Genomic DNA, 21905 nt, shown 5'->3' with positions numbered 1-21905 from the left:
TTGTCTCCTTGCATCCTTTCTCCTTTGGCATTTTTCTTCGTGTTCTCCTTTTTGGGGCTAGCGTTATGGCTAGAACCTCTCCACGAGGAAGTCAGTTGGAGAATCCGACCGATGATTCTCGATCGACCCCGGAGGTGGAAGTTTCTTCACTTTCGGGGGCAAACGTCGAACGGCTCAGGGAGTAGTACGGGATCCCAGAGTAGTTCGAACTCTTCGCCCCAGGGGCCGAGGGTCGGGTTAACAACCCACCTCCGGGCCAGGTGGCCTTTTATGTCGAGGACCTTCGGACAGATCTTCGCTTCCCGATTCTAGAGTTCGTCCGGAACGTCTTAGATTATTATGGGCTTTGCCCAGCGCAACTGGCATCGAACTCAGTCCGGTTGATAATCAGTTTTGCTCTGTTGTGTCGGTTTTTACCGACCTTTCCCCGTATCTCTTTCTTCCGGGCATTCTTCGTCCTCCGACCCCACCCGAAAACCCGAGGGTGGTGGTTCTTCAATCCCCGGAAGGATCTTTCGTTCATTATCGATCTTCCATCGTCGATCCACGGGTGGAAGAATCAATTTTTCTTTGCTTCCTCTTCGCTACCTTGGGGGTTCCCTTCTCGCTGGGGCGACCCTCGGACTCAGCCGAATGAAAACAGTCGGATGGAGGCTGGAGATCGAGAGGACTTTCACCGATTGAAGGATGTGTCGGTGCCGAAGCAGAGAGAGCTCGTCACCGAGCAAGCTCTGTACGATGCCAGCCTGAGTTCGGTTCTCCGTCTAGGTACAGTTCGGTCTGTCGGTCATCTTTTGGTTTTTTCATCCGTCTTCAGACTTGTGCTAATCCTTTGTTGAAATTGCAGGCATGCCGCCGAGAGTGAGACTGACAGATGCCGACATTCGGCAACATGCGGCGAGGAAGAGATCAGCGCCTGGGGTCGGACCTTTGTGGCCCCCCAAGAGGCCTCAGATATCATCTCCGACCGATATTGCGACGGCGACGGTGCAGACCAACCCCGAACGGTTGTCGGGCTTCGAACCGATCATCGCCCTATCGACGCCGGCGATGCCACCCGAGGCACCGTTCGAGGAAGGGGCAGCAGAGGGGGCAGCCGAAGGAGCATCGGTGCCCCCGACTATGGAAGAGGTTCGGGTCGAAGCACGTGAGCCCGAACGACTTGTGACGGCTCCCGTCGCACCCTCGGGAGAAACTCAGTCGAGTTCAAGTTTCTCGTCCCTCTCCGATCTTCGGACCTGGGCGACCGATCGGGGGAAGGCTCCGATGGCGCCGGCGGACAACACAAGGTCGACGGACCGCGTGGCATCATCCGATGTTCGGGTTCTCGAAGGAACGTCGGCCCTGGCCAACCATAATTTGGCTAGGAGGTTGTGTCAGGTAACCATTCTCCCGGCCGACCGGGAGCTCTTGAAGGGTCGGTCGGTGTCCGACATGCTTTCTTCCTTTTATCCGACCATGATCCAGGTGAGTTCTTCTTCTTTTTCTTTCCCATTCATTATTCTTTTCATCATTTCATTTTTCTGACGACCTACCTTCCACTTGCAGCTAATCTACAGCATGTCCGAGCTGGAGGTCGGGTACCAGAGGTTCGGCGACGTTCGGGCGGTCTAGAAGAATAGGGCCGAAACCGCCGAAGCTGAAAAGGCGACGCTGGTGGACCAGCTGAAGTTGTCGGTCAACCACGAGGCTAGGCTCGACGAGGAGATCTCCCGACTCACCAACGGCCTAGCCATCTCGAAGGCCGAACTTCAATCGGCTCGCGAGTAGGTCCACCACAAGACCCGCTCGGTTCACCGACTGCGGCGTGAGCGGGATGGCTGCGTCAAAGAGTCCGAGGCCGAGCGCGAGCAACTTCGGGTTAGCCTGGAGAATCTGACCAAAGTCGAGGAGAACTTGTCCTCCGTCCAAGCCAACGCCGACATAGCGAAAGCGAAGGCAGAGTCGGCCAAAGAGGCGTTGAGCCGGGCGGTGGAAGACTTCCGTGGCTCCGACGAGTACTGAGAGGAGCTCCTCGAGAGCGGCTTCGCCTCCTATTGGGTGGGGTACGAGGATGCCCGAGATGCGATCCAGAGTCTACCCCCGGAGCTCGACCTGAGCAGCGTCGACCCTCCGGGGTCGGAGGACCAAGCCGCGGAGGGGGACGCCGACGCCATGCCGGAGGATTCGATGGCAACGGAGGAGGCCGACCCTGGGCCGATGGGACGAGCGGCCGAAGGTGAGGTGGCTCCAACCTTCGGTCCCACTCCAACCCGAGCGAGCACGCCAGTCGCTCCTGAACTATCCCCGGTGCAGGAAGTCGATTCCGATGAATAGTCGGAGTGTCCGCCCCATTATCTTTGTATTCTTTTGTTTTTGTTTTGCCTTTGATATCTGTGATCGGGCTTCGCCCCAATTTTATAATCGGACTTCGGCCCAATTTTGTAAGTCACTTCAATGAAATCAAAGACTTCTCAAACTTTTCTCCGCAAACGGTTCAAAGTGTATGCCTTGTCGAGCCATCCCAGAGAGTATAGGTCGTAACTTCGACATACCTCGTTGGGATGTTCGGTAGGATCTAGCGTAGCCGATCAAAGTAGTCAGTGGCGTGCACCCCGCTAAGGGCAAAACAAGCCCCGATCGAAGGCCGACGTCCCGACCGTCGTACAGATAGCGTAGGATCCAATGGTCGAGAGCCGTACCGATCGTAGGTCGAGTGTCTGCCGCCCGAACCTTGGTCGGGCGTGCACGTTGGGTCAGATGTTAGCCAATCCCTGAATGTAGCTTGTCGACAAGATCATTCTGTAGAGTCTGATAGTCGAGTAGTATCTGACGTATTCAGATAGGATAACGATGACAAGTCGAATATCCATTGTCCGACCCTTAGTCGGGCGTAGCATGTCGAGTCGTATGATAAACGGTGGCAAGCTGAATATCCTTCGACTGGTCATGACCAAGTCGGTATGTCGCAAGTCGAATATCCATTGTCCGGACCTTGGTCGGGCGGATACGTCGTGATGTATGATAAACGGTGGCAAGCCGAATATCCTTCGATCGATCGTGATCGGATCGGTATGTCGCAAGTCGAATACCCGTTGCCCAGACCTTGATCGGACGGGTACGTCACGGTGTATGATAAATGATGGCAAGCTGAATATCCTTCGACCGATCGAGATCAGGTCGATATGTCGCAAGTGCGACTGCCGTCGCCTTGGCGTTTTGCCCTTCTTAGTCGAAGCTAAACCGGCAAGTTAGCTAGCCGCGTTGCTCGAGAGTCGACTGTGGAAGGAGCGCGGCTTCAACTTAAAAAGGTTTCATCGCCAGTGCTGGCCTTCCGTTAGTGTAGACAGAGCGGTTCTCGTAAGAGTCATGTGTCGTCGACGATCGAGCCATAGATTCGATGATCGAGATATAGATTCGACGTAGATTCGGCGATCGAGACGTAGATTCGGCATAGATTCGGCAATCGAGACATAGATTCGACGTAGATTCGATGATCGAGATGTAGATTCGACGTAGATTTGGCGATCGAGATGTAGATTCGACGTAGATTCGATGATCAATATGTAGATTCGACATAGATTCGGCGATCAAGCTGTAGATTCCCAACGAGACGTTGGGTCCAAGTCGGGGCGTCGAGGCTCGTTCTTCTGGCGAGGGCCGACGCTCAGCGGAGGGCCGAACTTTGTAAACTCTAAAATTTTGAAATTGAATTGTATTTCGAGCAAGAGGATACAGAATTCATTGATGATACAACTTCAGGTTGTCGGCATTCCAAGTCTGGGGAATGACCGTCCCTTCTAGGGTTTCAAGTCGGTAGGCGCCCGGCCTGCGGGTGTCTGCTATCTTATAGGGTCCTTCCCAGTTTAGGGATAATTTTTCTTGATCCTGAGACTTTGAGACTTCTGCCTTCCTTAAAACCATGTCTTTGGGTCTGAAAGATTTTGGCCTAACTTTAGCGTTGTAGTATCGAGCCACTCTTTGTCGGTAGGAAGCCATGCGGGGTTGAGCCTCTCGTCGGAGCTCAGATAGGAGGTCCAAGTCAGCTCTCCGACACTCGGAGTTGTCCGACTCACAGTATTGGTCAACTCTAGTCGATGGTAGCCTGATCTCTAGTGGGATCATTGCCTTCATCCCATAGGCCAAATTGAAAGGAGATTCCCCGATCGGGACCCTGGGTGTCGTTCAGTATGCCCACAAGATCGAGTGCAACTCTTCGACCCAGAGGCCTCTGGCTTCATTCAGTATAGTCTTCAACCCATGCAGAATGGTCCGATTGGTTACTTCGACTTCTCCGTTGGACTGTGGATGCCCGACCGAGGTCAGCTTGTGCGTGATATGAACTCTCTGAAATCATTGTTGTTGAACTGTCGCCCATTGTCGGTGATGATGGTGTGCGGCAGTCCAAACCTAGAGATGATGGACTTCTGGATGAAGTCTTCCATCTTACACTCGGTGATTTGTGCCAGGAGTTCGGCCTCCACCTACTTGGTGAAGTAGTCGATCGTGACAACTATAAACTTTCTTTGGCCAGACGCCGGAGGAAAAGGGCCGAGTATGTCGATCCCCCATTGGGCGAAGGGCTATGGGACGACGATGGAAGTTAGTTGGTTGGCGGGCCGGTGTTGTAAGTTGGCGTACTTCTGACACGGCTCACACCTCAGAACCAAGTTAGCCACGTCTTTCTTCATGGTGGGCCAGTAGTAACCTTGCCGTAGGACTTTGTAGGCCAAGGATTTGCCCCCCAGGTGACTCCCGCAGATCCCTTCATGCATCTCTCTGAGTGCGTAGTCTGCATCCGTCGATCCCAGGCACCGTAGCAAAGGAAGGGAGAACGACCTTTTGTAGAGTCACTCGTCCATCATTACATATTGGGAGGCCGTCCATCAAAGTTGCTTGGCTTCCACAGGATTTTCGGGGCCGGTTCCGTCAATCAGATACTGAACGATCAGATCCATCCAACTTGGCTCGATCGTCAGTTGTAGCACCTCCTCAGTCCTGTCGATGCTCGGTTGCTCGAAACTCTCCACGAGTGTCCAGCCCAAGGTGCCATAGGCGAATGTTGCCAGCCTGGAGAGTGCGTCGGCCCGAGCATTCTTCGATCTGGGAATGTGGAAGATCTCGAAATACCTAAGGTGTGCCATAAGATCTCTCACCGTCTGAAAATATTTCATCATGGTCGGATCCTGCACCTTGAATTCGCCTTTGACTTGCCCCACAATCAGCTGGGAATCAGAGAAGACTCTGAGGCTGTCGATCCCGAGCTCCTTCACCACTCTCAAGCCAGCGAGAAGTGCTTCATACTCGGCTTGATTATTAAAAGCTTTGAAGTTGAATCGAAGGGCGTACTCGGTAACTACTCCCTCTGAGTTGGTGAGCAGGAACCTGGCCCCGCTCTCTTGGGCATTGGAAGCTTCATCTATGTGTAACACCCAGGTCGACCCAGGGTCGTATTCAGAGGTCGCAGCTTCTTTGGAGCTCCCGTCTTCCGACATTTGGTCGGCTGTCGGGCATTCCGCAATAAAATCGGTCAGGACTTGGGCTTTCAAAGCAGGCTGCGGTCGGTACTAGATGTCGAACTCGCTCAGCCTCATCGTCCATTTCGTCAGTCGTCCTGATGTGTCGGAGCGACGGAGGATCGCCCTCAGGGGCTGGTCGGTGAGGACCACGATGGTGTGCGCTTGGAAATACGGATGGAGTTGTTGCGCTGATATGACCAAGGCAAATATCATCTTCTCCACTCTTGAGTACCGAGTTTCGGCTCCACGAAGCACTTTGCTGGTATAATATATGGGCTGGTGAGTTCGTCTCTCATTTTTCCAAACGAGCACCGAACTAACCGCCTCTGGGGCGGCAGCCAAATAAAGGTATAATGTTTCTCCGACCTCTGGCTTCACAAGCAAGGGTGGAGAAGTCAGGTACTTCTTCAAATCTTCGAAGGCTTGCTGGCACTCATTCGGCCACGAGAAGTCCTTCGTCTGTCTCAGGATTTTGAAGAACGGGAGGCACCTCTCAGCCGACCGAGAAATGAATCGGCTGAGCACGATAATCCTTCCATTGAGCTGCTGCATCTCTTTTTTGGAGTTCAAGTGCCGCATGTTGATGATCGCCTTTATCTTCTCGGGGTTGGCCTCGATTCCACGTTAAGAAATGAGAAACCCGAGGAACTTTTCCGAAGCTATCCCAAAGGCGCACTTAGTCGGATTTAGCTTCATCCAATGTCGTCGAAGAGTGCAAAAGGTTTCTTCCAAGTCTTGGACATGATCTGAAGCCTGCGCACTCTTCACCAGCATGTCGTCCATGTACACCTCCATGTTGCGCCCGATTTGAGCTTTGAAAACCTTATTGACGAGGCGTTGGTAGGTGGCTCCAACATTCTTCAGATCGAAGGGCATCACTCTGTAGCAATAAAGGCTCTTGGCGGTCACGAAGGCCGTATGCTCTTCATCCTCAGGTGCCATCCGGATCTAGTGATATCCGGCGAAGGCATCCATGAAGCTGAGCAGTCCATGACCGGACGTCGCATCCACCAGTTGGTCGATCTTCGACAGTGAAAAGCTATCCTTTGGACAGGCCCGATTCAGATCGGTGTAGTCAATACAGATTCTCCACTTTTCGTTGGCTTTCTTCATCATGACGATATTGGCGAGCCAGTCGAGATATGTGATTTCTCTGATGAAGCCCACCTCGAGTAGCTTGTCCACTTCCCCATCGATGGCCTTCTGTCTTTCGGAGGTAAAAGATCGTTTCTTCTGTCTCATCGGCTTCGCACTAGGGGCGATGTTGAGTCGGTGAGTCATTGTTTCTGGAGGTATGCCGGATATATCTGCTGCCGACCAAACGAATATGTCAGCGTTAGCTTTCAACAGTTTTATCAACTGTCGTCGCTCTGGGTCGGACAACTGCGACCCGACCCAGATGACCTGTTCAGGATTCTTTATCATTGGGATGGAAATCAGTCATTCAGCCGATTCACCCCGCTCCGCCTCTTCCCGTTGGTCCAGCTTGTCGACCGACAGGGAGTCCTTATATTCATTGCTTTGAGTGGAGATTTGGAAGCATCGCCGAGTGAGCTGTTGATCCCCGCATATTTTTCCAGCTTCATTTTTAGTCGGAAACTGGACCAGCAAGTGGTATGTGGAGACTATCGCTCTGAGAGCGTTTAGTCCGAGTCTTCCAAGTATGGCGTTGTAGGCCGAAGGTACTTGGACAATCATGAAGGTCATGTGGACAGTGCTTTATCGTGGTTTGGCCCCAGCCATCACGGGAAGAGTAATTTCTCCTTCCACTGCAACGGCCTCCTCGGCGAAACCCACTAGGGGTGTAGAGACTCTCCTGAGTCGGTTGGTCGACAGTCACATTCGGGAGAAGGTTGAGTAAAACAAAACGTTAGTGGAGCTTTCATTATCAACAAAAATTCTTTTTACATCATAGTTCGCTATTATCATTGAGACAACAACAGCGTCATTATGGAGAGTTTGGATTCTCCGAGCATCTTCATCTGTAAAGATGATTACATCGTCCTGGCGTGGCCTCTTCATCGACTCCCCTTCAGCAGTCGTTCCTCGATCCAGTCGTCTGGAGATCACATTGATGACTCCAACAATAGGCTGGTTATTTATTGCCTCTTCAGTCGGTTGGGGTCGTTAGTCGAAAAGGGGCCGAGCCAGCGGGTCCCTTCGATACTTTTCGAGATATCCTCATCATATGAGGGCCTCTATTTCATCCTTGTGTTGGATGCATTGCTCGGTGTTGTGACCGTGGCCCCGATGGAACCGACAGTACCTTCTCCGATCGAGGCCTTTTGCCTTCAGAGGTGGAGGCCGTCGTAGATATTCCACTCCTTCGATCTCCATCAAGATCTACGCATGAGGAGTAGAGAGAAGAGTGTAGGAGTCATACCCGCGGTGCGTCGATCTCGGACTCCACCGTCGAGGCGATCTCGGACTCTGTCATCAGAGCGAGACCCGTTTATCAGTGAGGGGCCTGCTGGGTTCAGCAGGAGCTCAATTTTTCTTTCGCTTCTCCTTCTGGCCTGCGCCCTCGGTCAGACGTCGGTCGGAAGCTCTTTCATCCATGCGCATGTATTTATACGCGCGCTCCAGTAATTCGACATATATTCTGGGGAGGGTCTTGTCCAAAGAATATATGAATCGAGACCTCCTTAACCCTCTCTTCATGATCGAGATGGCCATGTCTTCGTTGAGGTCCCAGACCTCAAGTGTGGCTGCGTTGAATCGGGCCACAAAGTGTTGGAGTGTCTCATTTTCTCTTTGTTTGAGGGAGAAAAGACTGTCCGAGATTCGTAGCGGCTTCCGACTGATGCTGAAATAGGCCACGAAAAAATGCTCGAGCTGTCCGAAGGAGTGGATACTTCCTGAGCGGAGGTCGGAGTATCAGACCCTGACAGCTTTACGGAGTGTGGCGAGGAAGCTAATGCAGAGGAGGGCATCGGTTGCCCCTTGAATTATCATGAGAGCCTTGTAGCTCTCCAGATGGTCAACCGGATCGATGGAGCCATCATAAGGCTCCACATAAGGCATCTTGAACCGACTAGGGATTGGTTCGTCGAGGATAAATCGGGAGAGAGGTTGGGTGGTCCGAAAGTCAATATCGTTCGAAGACTTCTGACCATCCATCTGGAGCTGAGCAAGCCGACGGTCGATATCTTCGAACTTACGTTCATAGTCGTCCAACCGTCGGTGTTGTGAGATCCCAGAGGTCAAACCTCCCAATGAATTTGAGAGTGAGGCGGATGGTGTCCGCGGCTGCTTCTCCTTCCTCGCCCGCTCCAGCTGGGAAGGAGAGGGACGTCGAGACCGACGGGTGTCACGCTGTGGCCGCCTCTCCCCTTTTCGGTGGGAGTGCTGAGACGGCTGCTCTTGAGGAGGAGACGGAAGTTGACGTGGGCGTCGGCAGCTGCTTCTGGACGGCATAGGGTGCGCCGCCGGCTGTCCCACTGGCGGTTACGGCAGTTGAGTCGGCTACTGTTGGAGATTTTTGATCGCATCCGTCAGAACGATCATTTGCCGCACGATCGCCGTGATCTGCGCCTCTGTGGTTACCACCGGGTGCGGAGAGCTGGGTTCCACCATGGAAGGTGAAGGAGGGGCCTCTTCCCGACGGGAAGAGTGCCTCGCCGACCCGATTGCTATCGATCGCTAAGCCCTGATTTTCATCATCTCGAGAGATTTTTTCAAGCTCTGTGGAGCTCGCTGTCTTACCTCTGTCGAATCACCCCCTACCTGATGCGCCAAATCTGTTGCGGCCAATCTCCCCATCATCCGATCATCAGGATCGCGCACCTGCTAGAAAAGTTCTCACTGACCGGAGATACCTCCGATGGGGAACCTCCGACGGTCAAGTCAGAGAGGAGACTAGGCGACAATGAAAAATTAATGGCTCAGCGGGGGAGAGAGAGAGAGCTAGAGAGCTCAAGAGCTTTTCGAGAGCTTGAGAAAGCTTACCAAGACTATTGCCTTATCCCATTTTATAGTAGAATGCGGTATGGTCCCGCCATTAATGGTGCAGACAATTGGAGAGTTGTCAAATTGCCGGAGGCTGTCAAATCGTCGGAGGTTGTCAAGTCACTGGAGGTAATCCATGTCCTTGGCAGGACAATGCCCCAGGGCGGCCATACTGCATGTTCTTGGTAGGACAACAGCCCATAGCGGTTGTACGACGTTTGGACGGGCTGGTCGACTATATGTCGGTAATCAGCTGTCGGGACGTTGGGTGATGACTCAAGAACACCGTCGGCTGATCTGGTACCTCGTGAAAGTCGGATGTCGGCCGGCACCCCCTATAGTGAGTCGGTGATATGGGTTCAGCCGCTCAGCCAATTGAAAACAGTATGGGTCTGTTCGGCCGGCATATCTTCGATCGGATATTGTCGGCAGCCATTGTCGGCAGTTATTGTCGGAGTCGTCCATCGGTGCGGTGGATAAAGTCGGACGTTGGTCGGACCGGTCCGAGGGTAAGTCGGCGTACAGGGGTCAGTCGGTATATCCCAACACCCACAAACCACCAGCCCATCAAATATTATAACTTTTAATTGCAAGTGGCGGCACAGTCGTCGCCAGAGAGATTTGGAGGGCCATGCCAAGACAAAAAATTGATCCAGCCCTTCTTAATGTGGAATACTATGGCTCGAAGCTCATACGGGGGTCTCAGACCATAGATGCCGGTCTCAATGCACATGAGGAGACATCGAGAGCAACCATGAGCGACCTCGGGGTTGTCCAAGGTGCACGCAAGGGGGCTTCAGTAATGGATCCAGCAAGGCTCGACATCTTCAGAGATCCAGCAATAGCATTTTTTAAAAATTTAATTTTTTTTTAAAATTATTTGTGATGAAATATTTTCATCGTAAATTTATCTATTTGCGATGTAATTATTTCTTAAAAAATAAAAAAAATTATGATGAAAAAATTTCATTGTAAAAAGTAATTATTAGTGATAAAATTATTTTTATATCGTAAAATATTATCTACAACTTCATTTTTAGCAATGAATTATTAGCGATGGAAGCTCTGTCGCAAATAATTATTTGTGATAGAAATTTATTATTTGCAATGCTTTGTTTGCATCACAAATATCCTTTTCTGTTGTAGTGGCGCTAGGAGGACTAGCTTTGGCCGGGCTTGCTTTGGGGTCCTACTCTGGTCGGATCTACTTCGATTAGATTATTTTGATGCTGGCAGAGGCTGGGTGTGCAAGAGGAAGCTTGGAACTACTAATGGATGGCTTTAAAGCAACTACAGGCAATTTCGACTATACTGGAAGCACGCAGGGAGGCCCAGGGAGCTTCGATGGCATCATAGGTGGCTTTGGCCATGTGGGAGGTGCGCGTGGAGGCTCAGGGAGGCTTCAGACCTGTTGATCCTGGTCTCGATATCAATAATGCACGTGCGCATAAGGAAACTTCGGATCTACGGATCCAATGAGGATCAATGCTGGTGGATGCTAGATGCACTCGAGGAAACTTCTGGTCTATGGATCCAGTGATCATTGGCGCTAGCAAGGCTTGGGGGGCAACTGGAGCAACTGGGCTAGAGGTTCGAAGACTTCCGCAGAGCTCATATTCATGACCGATGGCTTTGAAACCAGATTGTTGATGCCGCTTGGGATCGGAGTAGCTACCAATCCCGACGCTGTTTAAGATCCGACCCCTTAGTGGGTACCTTCCGTCTTGCTTTCGGATAGATGTGGGAACGTGCACAGGGGGTTTGTGATACAATCACAACCCAATAAACACATGAGCATTCAGACTGAGATCTTTAATAGTGCGGGGAGTAGTCTAATGCCGTGAGATCTGGATCGGCACCGCGTGAAATAATCAGAGTTGCTGGGTGCATAGGAGGTACGTGGGAAGATCTTTCGACTGAGACCACTCATTTTAGCCAGTGATATGAGAGCAGCAGATGGTGCTTTGGTCTCATGTCGAAACTGAGATCCCTTGGAGATGCTTGAAACATGATACCTGCACATAAACTAAGGATCTTTTGATCCCCCCATTTGGAGGTGAGGGCTTCATCTGCACTCTCATCAAATAGGTAGAGGCTTTGGATGCTCTTTCACCATTATGAGGGCTTCATCTGTACTCCCACCAAATAGGTGGGGGCTTCAGATGCTCTTCCACCGTTATGGAGGCTTCATCTACACTCTCATCGAATAGGTTGGGGCATCGAATCGTCCCGATGGATTGGCCTCATTTTAACTTCGGATCGACCTGATTTTGGACTTCGAATCAGCCTTAATTTTAACTTCAGCTTCGGTCTTGATCTTGACTTTAGCTTTGGCCTTGATTCTAACTTCGATCTCTGTCTTGATTTGGATGCTCACAGGCCTACAGTCATTTTCAGAAGAAAAGAAAATAAAGAAATGAGGGCTCAAGAATCTCTTATCAGAAAATTTTATATAAGTCTTTTGAAGCTTGCTTCTTTTTTCGATCCGAATTGCATGCCCCTATTTATTGGACTCAATCGAGAGTGTTCAGAGAGATATCGACCGATCCATTTGATTTGTGGCTGCAACTGATTCATTTGATCTATGGCCACAACCGATTCATTTGATCTATAGCCAAAGTTGAGTTCGACATTGGTCATAGATTCATAGATCATCTATGTGACGTCCTTTGGAAAGCCTTTTCTATCCTAATAAGAAAGAGGGAAGAGCATTTATGTCAAACAAATAACAAAATATATGCAGGTCCTATCGTGAAAAGGTGAGGACAAAAGTGATAGCATCGGGATTAGTTTGAAACCTTCTGCATATTTCTACTTTATCCTTTCCTATTGGTCTCTAACAGACCTTTTCTACTTATCTCTTTCTATCTCTTCTTTTAATGCAAACTTAAAAAGAGGAGAAGCTATAGGGAGAGAAACAAGATCCTTAGAGTGGAAAGAGGAAGTACTTTACCTAATTAATTTTTAAAAAAAAATTATTTACAAAAATAATCTAACTTTTAATTTATTTACCAAAATGATGCAAACAGGATAAAACGCCATTCAAAATAATATTTTTTGATTGCCACCTCACCACCCCATTCCACCCAAATTTCCACATAGACGAAAAAAAATAAAATAAAATCATCATTTGAAATGATATTTTTGAAAACGTCATTTTAAATAATATTTTTGAAAACGCCATTTCAAATGACATTTTCAAAAATACTACTCTTTTTCTTTTCTTCATTTTATTTCAAAAATATTATTTTATCCCAAAAACATTATTTTATACTTTTTTTTCATGTTACCCCAAAAACATCATTTTATCCCAAAAATACCATTTTTTTTCTTTTTTACGATATTTTTTATTTTTTTAATTTTTTAAGATATATTTTTTTGGGATATTTTTTTTAAAAAAATTAATTTTAAAAGAAGATTATAATTTGAAATGATGATTTTTATTTGAACTAAAATTATTTTTTTTAATTTAAATTTTTTATTTTTATTTTTTTCTCATTTTTTAGTTTTTTTATTTTATTTTTAATTTTTTAAATTTATTTTTTAGGGATATTTTTTTAACAAAATTAATTTTAAAAAGGGATTGTAATTTGAAATGATGATTTTTATTTGAATTAAAATTAAAATTTTAAATTTTTTTTTCTTTTTTTCATATATATTTTTTTAAAAATAATTTGAAATGGGGATAATAATTAGAAATGATATTTTCTATTTGAATTAAAGTTAAAATTTTAATTTTATTTAAATTTCTAATTTATAATTTTTATTTTTTTTTATTTTTTTCTCATTTTTTCACTTTTTTATGGTATTTTTTATTTTTTTATTTTTTTAATTCAACTTAAAATTTTAATTTTTTTATAATTTTAAATTATAAATTTAAATTTTTTTTATTTTTACTATTTTTTATTTTTATGGTATTTTTTTAGGTATTTTTTTCTTTGTTTGGAATATTTTTTAAAAAAATTAATTTGAAACAGAGAAAGTAATTTGAAATGATGTTTTTTATTTGAATTAAAATTAAAAATTTTATTTTTTTAATTTTAAAATTATAATTTTTATTTTCTTCCCATTTTTTTTATTTTTTTCTTTTTTATGAAATTTTTATATTTTTAATTTTTAAAGATTTTTTTGAGATATTTTTTTAAAAAAATTAATTTGAAATGGGGAAAGTAATTTGAAATGATGTTTTTTATTTGAACTAAAATTAGAATTTTTATTTTTTAAAATTTAAAATTATAATTTTTATTTTTTTCTTATTTTTTTATTTTTTCTTTTTGTATAATATTTTTTATTTTTTTAATTTTTTAAGATTTTTTTGGGATATCAAAAATGCTATTGTTTCCTTTTTTTTTCATTTTATCCCAAAAACACCATTTTATCCTTTTTTTATTTTATCCCAAAAATATCATTTTATCCCAAAAACATCATTTTATCCCAAAAATGCTATTTTTTTATAGTATTTTTTTAATTTTTTAAGATATATTTTCTTGTGATATTTTTTTTTAAAAATTAATTTTAAAAAAAGATTATAATTTGAAATGATGATTTTTATTTGAATTAAAATTAATTTTTTTAATTTAAAATTATAATTTTTATTTTTATTTCATTTTATTTCATTTTTTTATCCCAAAAATGCCATTTAAAATTATAATTTTTTTCATTTTTTATCCCAAAATAAAAAATAAAATAAAAAAATAAAAATTATAATTTTAAATTTAAAAAAAATTAATTCAAATAAAAATCATCATTTCAAATTACAATCCCATTTTAAAATTAATTTTTTTAAAAAAATATAATAAAAAAATATATCTTAAAAAATTAAAAAAATAAAAAATACTGTAAAAAAGAAAAAAAATGACGTTTTTGGGATAAAATGGTGTTTTTGGGATAAAATGATATTTTTAGGATAAAATAAAAAAAATGATAAAATGGTGTTTTTGGGATAAAATGAAGTTTTTGGGATAAAATAAAAAAAGAAAACAATAATGTTTTCGATATTTCAAAAAAATATTAAAAAAATAAAAAATATCATAAAAAAATAGAAAAAAATGAGAAAAAAAATAAAAATTTTTAATTAAAATAAAAAACATCATTTCAAATTACTTTTCTTATTTCAAATTAATTTTTTTAAAAAATATCTCAAAAAAATCTTTAAAAATTAAAAAAATAAAAAATACCATAAGAAAAATGAAAAAAAGGGAAGAAAATAAAAATTATAATTTTGAAATTAAGAAAATAAAAATTTTAATTTTAATTCAAATAAAAAATATCATTTCAAATTACTTTCCCCATTTCAAATTAATTTTTTTAAAAAATATTTCAAACAAAGGTAAAAATAACTAAAAAATACGATAAAAATAGAAAAAAATTAAATATATAATTTGAAATTATAAAAAAAATTAAAATTTTAATTTGAATTCAAAAAAAATAAAAAAAATAAAAAAAAATGCCATAAAAAAGTAAAAAAAGGGAAAAAATGGGTAAAAAATAAAAATTAAAAATTAAAAATTTTAATAAAATTAAAATTTTAACTTTAATTCAAATAGAAAATGTCATTTCAAATTACTATCCCTATTTTAAATTATTTTTAAAAAAATATATATGAAAAAAAGAAAAAAAATTTTAAAATTTTAATTTTAATTCAAATAAAAATCATCTTTTCAAATTACAATCCCCTTTTAAAATTAATTTTGTTAAAAAATATCCCTAAAAAATAAATTAGAAAAATTAAAAATAAAATTAAAAAAAATGAGAAAAAAATAAAAATAAAAATTTTAAATTTAAAAAAAATAATTTTAATTCAAATAAAAATCATCATTTCAAATTACAATCTTCTTTTAAAATTAATTTTTTTAAAAAAATATCCCAAAAAAATATATCTTAAAAAATTAGAAAAATAAAAAATACCGTAAAAAAGAAAAAAATGGCATTTTTGGGATAACATGAAAAAAAAAAGATAAAATGGTGTTTTTGGGATAAAATGATATTTTTGGGATAAAATGATATTTTTGGAATAAAATGAAGAAAATAAAAAAATAGTATTTTTGAAAACGCCATTTAAAATGGCGTTTTCAAAAATGCCATTTCAAATGGTGATTTTATTTTATTTTTTTTTCATCTACATGAAAATTTGGGTGGAATGGGGTGGTGAGGTGGCAATCAAAAAATATCATTTTGAATGATGTTTTATCCTGTTCGCATCATTTTGGTAAATAAGTTAAAAGTTATATTATTTTTGTAAATAATTTTTTTTTAAATTAATTAAGTAAAGTACTTTGGGAAGAGGCTTCTTCCGAAGACTGCATGTCCGGCCAAATTTATCTTTGGAGAGAATACCGTTGAGGTGGCGTAATAGAGCTCTTTTGATAAAACAGTCACTCCTTCCCATGAATAAGCTTGTGTCCTCCCGACTTGAATTATTTGCCCCTCATTCTTAAGCCTAATCAAGAGAGTTTGAAGGGGGGCACCTCTCATTTAAAGAGGCAAAACTTGATAATTGTAGGGCCACCTCCTATGGCTAACTGACCAGAGCTCCTGCCGTCGAGTGTGCTTTGAGCTAGAATGCCTCAAAGATGCTCTTCACTGTAGCATGTCGATGGGTTGCTTGCTTTTTTTCAAAAATAGACGAGGTCCTTTCTATAGCGCCAATCTACTGGGGATGAAATCTATCTCGGACCGAAAGTGCTACAACTGGATGACATTCGGTGAGTCGAGGATGATTAGATCTGCAAGAAAAGTCTCCACCAAAGATGGCTCTCGTGAGGATCTTTTGATGCTCAAATTAGATTTTCTGCAACAGATAAAAAAAAAACGAACGCTTATGAGGGAGATAGAAGGCATACCTTTTGGAGATCCCTGGATTATCTTTTTATAGATGGAATGGGAGCCTTAGAGAGCGGGGGGATCGTAAAGGACCTTTTCACCTCTCATTATATTCTTGAGCACCACACCTGATCTTTTTAATTCATCTTAATTAGTGAGTGATGTCACCTCATAGCTCAGGAGGGCCACGCTCATTAATAGTATGGATTGACAATCAAAGGTCTGAGAATGATGTAGTTTCGGCCTCTGATTATCCTCATATTTTAATGAGATAATATGATGGGGCTATAAAGAGACCTCCTACAGTCATTATGATAGGCTACCGTCTTTATTGGCCCGACATGACAGCCATTTAGAAACTTTAGATTGAGCTCATTGAGTACTTTGGCCAAACCAAAAATCGAAGAGGGTAGGCCTCAGGGGCCGATCCTGTCCCATTGGATGGCATGATCCGATGGAAGCCTAATCAATCGCATGTAGGCAACTATTTACAGAGATATAGCTCATCACTAGAGAGTGTCTTGATTCCAGGGGGACTATGAAGGGGTTAACTTTCTCCAAAATATTTTGATATAGTCACTGACGTGACATATAATTAGGAGTAAAGATTTATCAAAGATCCTTGAAGAAGAAGCTTGAGTCGCGGTATTTCTTGAATCGATATCCGAAGTCCAAGAGCCATCTTCGGGCCGAAAGTTGACTTGGCTAAGGCAGAGATCAGCTATTCGAATTTCGGCCGACGATCGAGATGGAAATTGATGGCCGATGTTAGAATCGGCATCTGAGGTTCGGCAGTCTAACTTCGGCCTTGTTCCGGATTTCGGTTCGGACCTCTATTTGACTTCAACCTCAGCCTCGCTCCCGACTTCAGCCTCGGCCATATTTCTATCATCAAGATTGTGACAATTAGAAGTTGAGAGTATGCGAGGCTTGCCTTACTCATTATTACTCTCATTTTTTAATGGGATGATATGATGGTGCCATAATGAAGCCTCTTAGAGGCTAATGGCCAAAGCTGGGAGTAGAAGCCGACATCAGGGTCGGAGGCTGTGGCGAAATCGGATGCGCGCAAAGAGCGCGGGCGTCCACAGGCGGACGCATCTTCTTCTTTTCTTCCTCTCCATCATCTTTTCTTTTTCTAGCCTTATCTTCCTTTTCCTTTCTATCTTTACTCATGATGGGACAAGAGAGAAAGAGATAATTAATGCCTCTTGCCAAATCCAAGTGACCCAAGTGGACATGGTTTAAAAGTCTTCCATCTACATCTTCGACTTAGTATCAAAATATCTCCAACACTATCCAAGGATCAATTATTTATTGGATCTGATCCACAGTAAATCATACATACTATTTTTCTCCATTTTCTCTCCTTAATATACATCTTATCACGCATTTAAATACTTTTCCTTCCTTAACAACACGTGTTACCCTGTATGTAATCCCGTTTCTCTCATCCTAATTACCAAATTATCTGAGGTCCACTTTGGACCACGTACAATCCAAATGTCAAAAGCTTGCGGCCTAATGCGGCTGTCCTAACTTTTACGCTGTCATGTCATCACAATTTAAAGAGGAAAAAAATTTAAGATTCGTGCCTTTGGACTGGTGCTTTTGTGTATAAAGGTTGAGCAGCTTAGCCTCGAAGCAAAACAAAAGCAGCACTTCGTTGCTGATTTTGACCTGTGGCATATGACAAATTCCAAACTTTTAGAAACTTATCATGTCTCCTTGCACTTTCTTTCTTAAAGAAAGCATTTAGACAAAGGGTTTGAAAACATTTACCAATTTGTCAGGCCGATTCGGCCGTTGGTGGGTGTCGGCTCGTCACGGTCGTGGAATTAGAAAGATCATAGTAGAATCCAACATTTGAAAGCGACCTATTTTGCCTTCACAGACAAGGATGGCACGTCTGCGGCACGTGATAAGGGATGTGAGGCTAACCTCTTAGAAAGGAATGCTTCCAAAGAGCCAAACTTTTGGCAGCCTTAAAATAAATACCACCAACGTTTAGTGCAAAGACTGAAATTCCAAGATGCTCATGATGCTAAATGCCAATGATGTTTGTGAGGGTCTCTTTTTTGGTGTAAATTGTGGGCTACAAGAAGCTAAAGTAAGCACTTCCAAGGCAATTCTAGCAGCCAAACCAAGAGGACTTGCCATGGCAGTAGATCATAATTGATCTGCCGGTGGTGTTGGACATGTTGCAGCTCCTCAGTGAACTCTCTCCTTCATCACAAGTCCTTTAGATCAGCCAACTTTAGATCACCCAAAAAGTAATCGAAGTGCTCGGCTATTGCTGCTGCTCTTTAGCATTGGCTCGTAATTGCTACATAAAGTGTAGCCGTCAACGGGTCATGCCCAGCGTAGAGTAAACGCAAGCGCATAAATTATAATGTTCCGTCGTCCTTACGAAGCTCCCACGCTTGTAAAGACTGGAGAGTGGGCAAGGGGGGCCGAATTATTTAGCTCCAGACTTTAGAAAAGCTTTAAATTTTATTTATCAGAATATCCCAAGTTTTAGATGAAAACCAAAACTATACATCATAAGTGAGTAGCTACTGAAAAATCTATCAAGTAGTTCTACCCAAGAAAAAAAAATTTGTATTTGTTGAGGTTGGAGCTGCCACCCTGATCGCTTAGAAGAAGTATCATCATGTTAGTGGGATCGGCAAGGACAGACGCAGGTATCCCCCCTCAGGCACAGTATTTAAGGATGTTACAACTTACCAGCGCCATCAAGTGTATATCGTACAAGAAGTGGAAAGTATGACTTCTAATGCAGTATCCAATCTACCGATATAGATTTATCATCCGGGGTCCAAATACCAAACTGCTGGTGACTGAAGACTCCCATCTCATCGAACTTTCAGTTTCAAAAATTGAACTTCATACTGCGTAGGTGAATATTATCTTTATCTACAGGTAGGAGCTGCAGAAGGAGAAGATTTTCATTGAAGATGATTCTACCACCGTCATTAGATGGATCTATGATAGCAGGAGCTTGACAGTTAGAAATCCATCTATTTTTTTGACATCTAAAATACTCTTCGCCTCTCAGCTGCAGTGATGATGCAGCATGTCTATCAGAAGACGAACAGTATAGCAAATTGGATCGTATTATTTGTGCGGAACATTCAGGAGACTGGACTTGATGATAGGATGAGAGCATCTCGTCGATCTTGTGAAATCTTTTATATTCTAATTTTTTAGATTATTCTCATATCAGAGTAAGGTGGCTATCTGTATGTATCAAAAAAAAAATTCTATCTATATATATTTATATTTATGCTTGCTATTCCTTTGGCCTATGATTGTGCCTGGGATGGGGGGACCAGCGTCGGCAAACTTCCTCCATGCAGCGCTAAGACAGACATGTCATGCGTCCCTGCCACTATGGTCATGGAAGCAATTAATTACGAAGATATTCATTATCAATAATTCAACATCCACATCAAAAAATTCCTATCGTTCACAATCAACAATGCACCATGGCCATCCCCAGTTGGGACAAAGGGACCGGTCCCACATGTTTGCGAATAATTTGATTTGGGTGGTACTTTGCAGCCGTTTTTTTAAAGCATTGCCTTGAGTTTACAACACAAAGTATGGTATTGTTCTTGTTTAATGATATATTTTGCAGTATGTTTTACGCTAAGGATTGTTTCCACCAATGAAAGGTCCGAATGCCTAGTGTTGAAAGGTTTGTAGTATTAAATGGTTGATGGAGGCATGCATCAGATCTTGTTTAATATAATAAAAAAGATGTTTAATATGCTAACAAGGAAATTTGTCACAGGGAGATCCAGGCGAAAAAAAATAAGGATAGGAGATTGCGTGGGGTGCATTGGAAGTTGCTGCGATTCGGTGTTCTAGTTTGGGTTATTAAAAGAACTCCTATGTATGTTTCTCTGTAGCGCCATGTGATGATCCGACATTAGTGAAACCAATAGGTATGAGAAGAACGTAGTGCATGCAGTATCTGAGGAAAAGAACATTTCATGGGTAGATGTGATCTCATAAATCTCATCTATCTAATATAGATCAGATAAATATATTTTCCATCTTAGTTCGTGGACTTCTTTTCTCCCTCTTGCTTAATTATCTATGATATATTAAGAAGCATGAGTTGAGGTTTTAGATCTATTGAATGTGTATATATTGAAAAATAACTAATTTGTTTATCAAAATTGCGTAACGTATAAATTATGTCAACGAGCGTGATTTAGAAATAAGAAATTCTATGCAAACCTCTCTTTTTTGCTAAATGCTTTAAAAGCAACGCCCATCGCCGCCCTTCAAATAAAATTCTATGTAAATGATTTATTTATAATTTTGTTTGGACTTGGTTTAAATTACATGTGCCTATTAAAGAAGAACATGGAAAATATTACTTAAAAAAAAGAATATGGAGAATAGTTTATACCAAACAAGAAGTTTAGTTATTAATATGATGGATATTTATTTGTCTGATCTTGATAATAACCGAAGTGGAAACACCTTGACAATGTTTGGACTCCTCATGTATATACGAATTGAAAGATAATCATATCAACTCGAGAATATTGGCAACAATTATGTCCTTTTGGCTATAATCACACATATAAGGTGGCTATAACTGCAAGATAATATAGGACACTATTATTATACAGTTAAGCACGATAAAAATCATTATCATAAAGTCAATGTACATCCTATCCATCTTGATAACAGCTACTAAACTCTCTTTATGAATAGAAATAACACGAGATCCTCAAGGACATTGGACTGCTCCAACTCTCACAAATCTCACACACACACTCTCTCTTTTCTTCCATCATTTTTTGAATTTTGATTGACTTGAGTATCGGAGGATCCCTCGTCAAAAAATATTTCGACAAGAAAATTTTTTTTTTGAATCCATCTATCAATTAAGTTGCTTCAACAACCACATTCTTGAATCCATATAGTACTATAAGAGGAGACTAACTTCATTGTCACCTTAGTTGTATTTATCTCAATCAAACCTTAGATTTTAGTGGCAACAATTATATATAGAAAGGAATGATGATACGTACATTCAATGATCAAAAAAAAAATGTTTTGAAAGTAGTAAAAATTTTTCTACATGAATTTGAGATGAGCATGCATGGAAATATTGTTTTTATTTCATGATGTATTTTTACTGAAAAGAAATGTGGAGGATTTTTTTTGTTAATGAGGGATTCAAAAAGCGATTTTGTAGGTGCTAATCATGCGTCTCTATCACTGAAGATAGTGTCAAGAGAAGTAAAAATGAGCCTGAATCCTCTCAAATTAATCGATTGAATTTAAGAGCCGAGTCGGGCAATCAAGACTATTCATGTTTTATGCAACAAGCACGAAGCAACAAGGCCCATGCTATACGGAGACTGCAGTCCATACAATATATGAGCCCCGTTACATCATAGTTTTTTAATTTATATTCAAAGTATTATTAGAGAAAAGAAAACCCGATACAAATACTGCAGAACCACCTCCCCACATTCAGAATTATATCAATCTTCAACAAAAAAAATACCATTTTGAATAGACTAAAAAAATATTTGGTTGGAAAAAGTTGGATCCTGGAATAGAAATAGGAATGAATTATCCATTCCAGTCATTTGATTGGAGGGAGTC

Source organism: Elaeis guineensis, chromosome 5, assembly GCF_000442705.2.
Source record: "Elaeis guineensis isolate ETL-2024a chromosome 5, EG11, whole genome shotgun sequence".
NCBI lineage: Eukaryota > Viridiplantae > Streptophyta > Magnoliopsida > Arecales > Arecaceae > Elaeis > Elaeis guineensis.
This window is presented reverse-complemented; position numbering follows the sequence as displayed.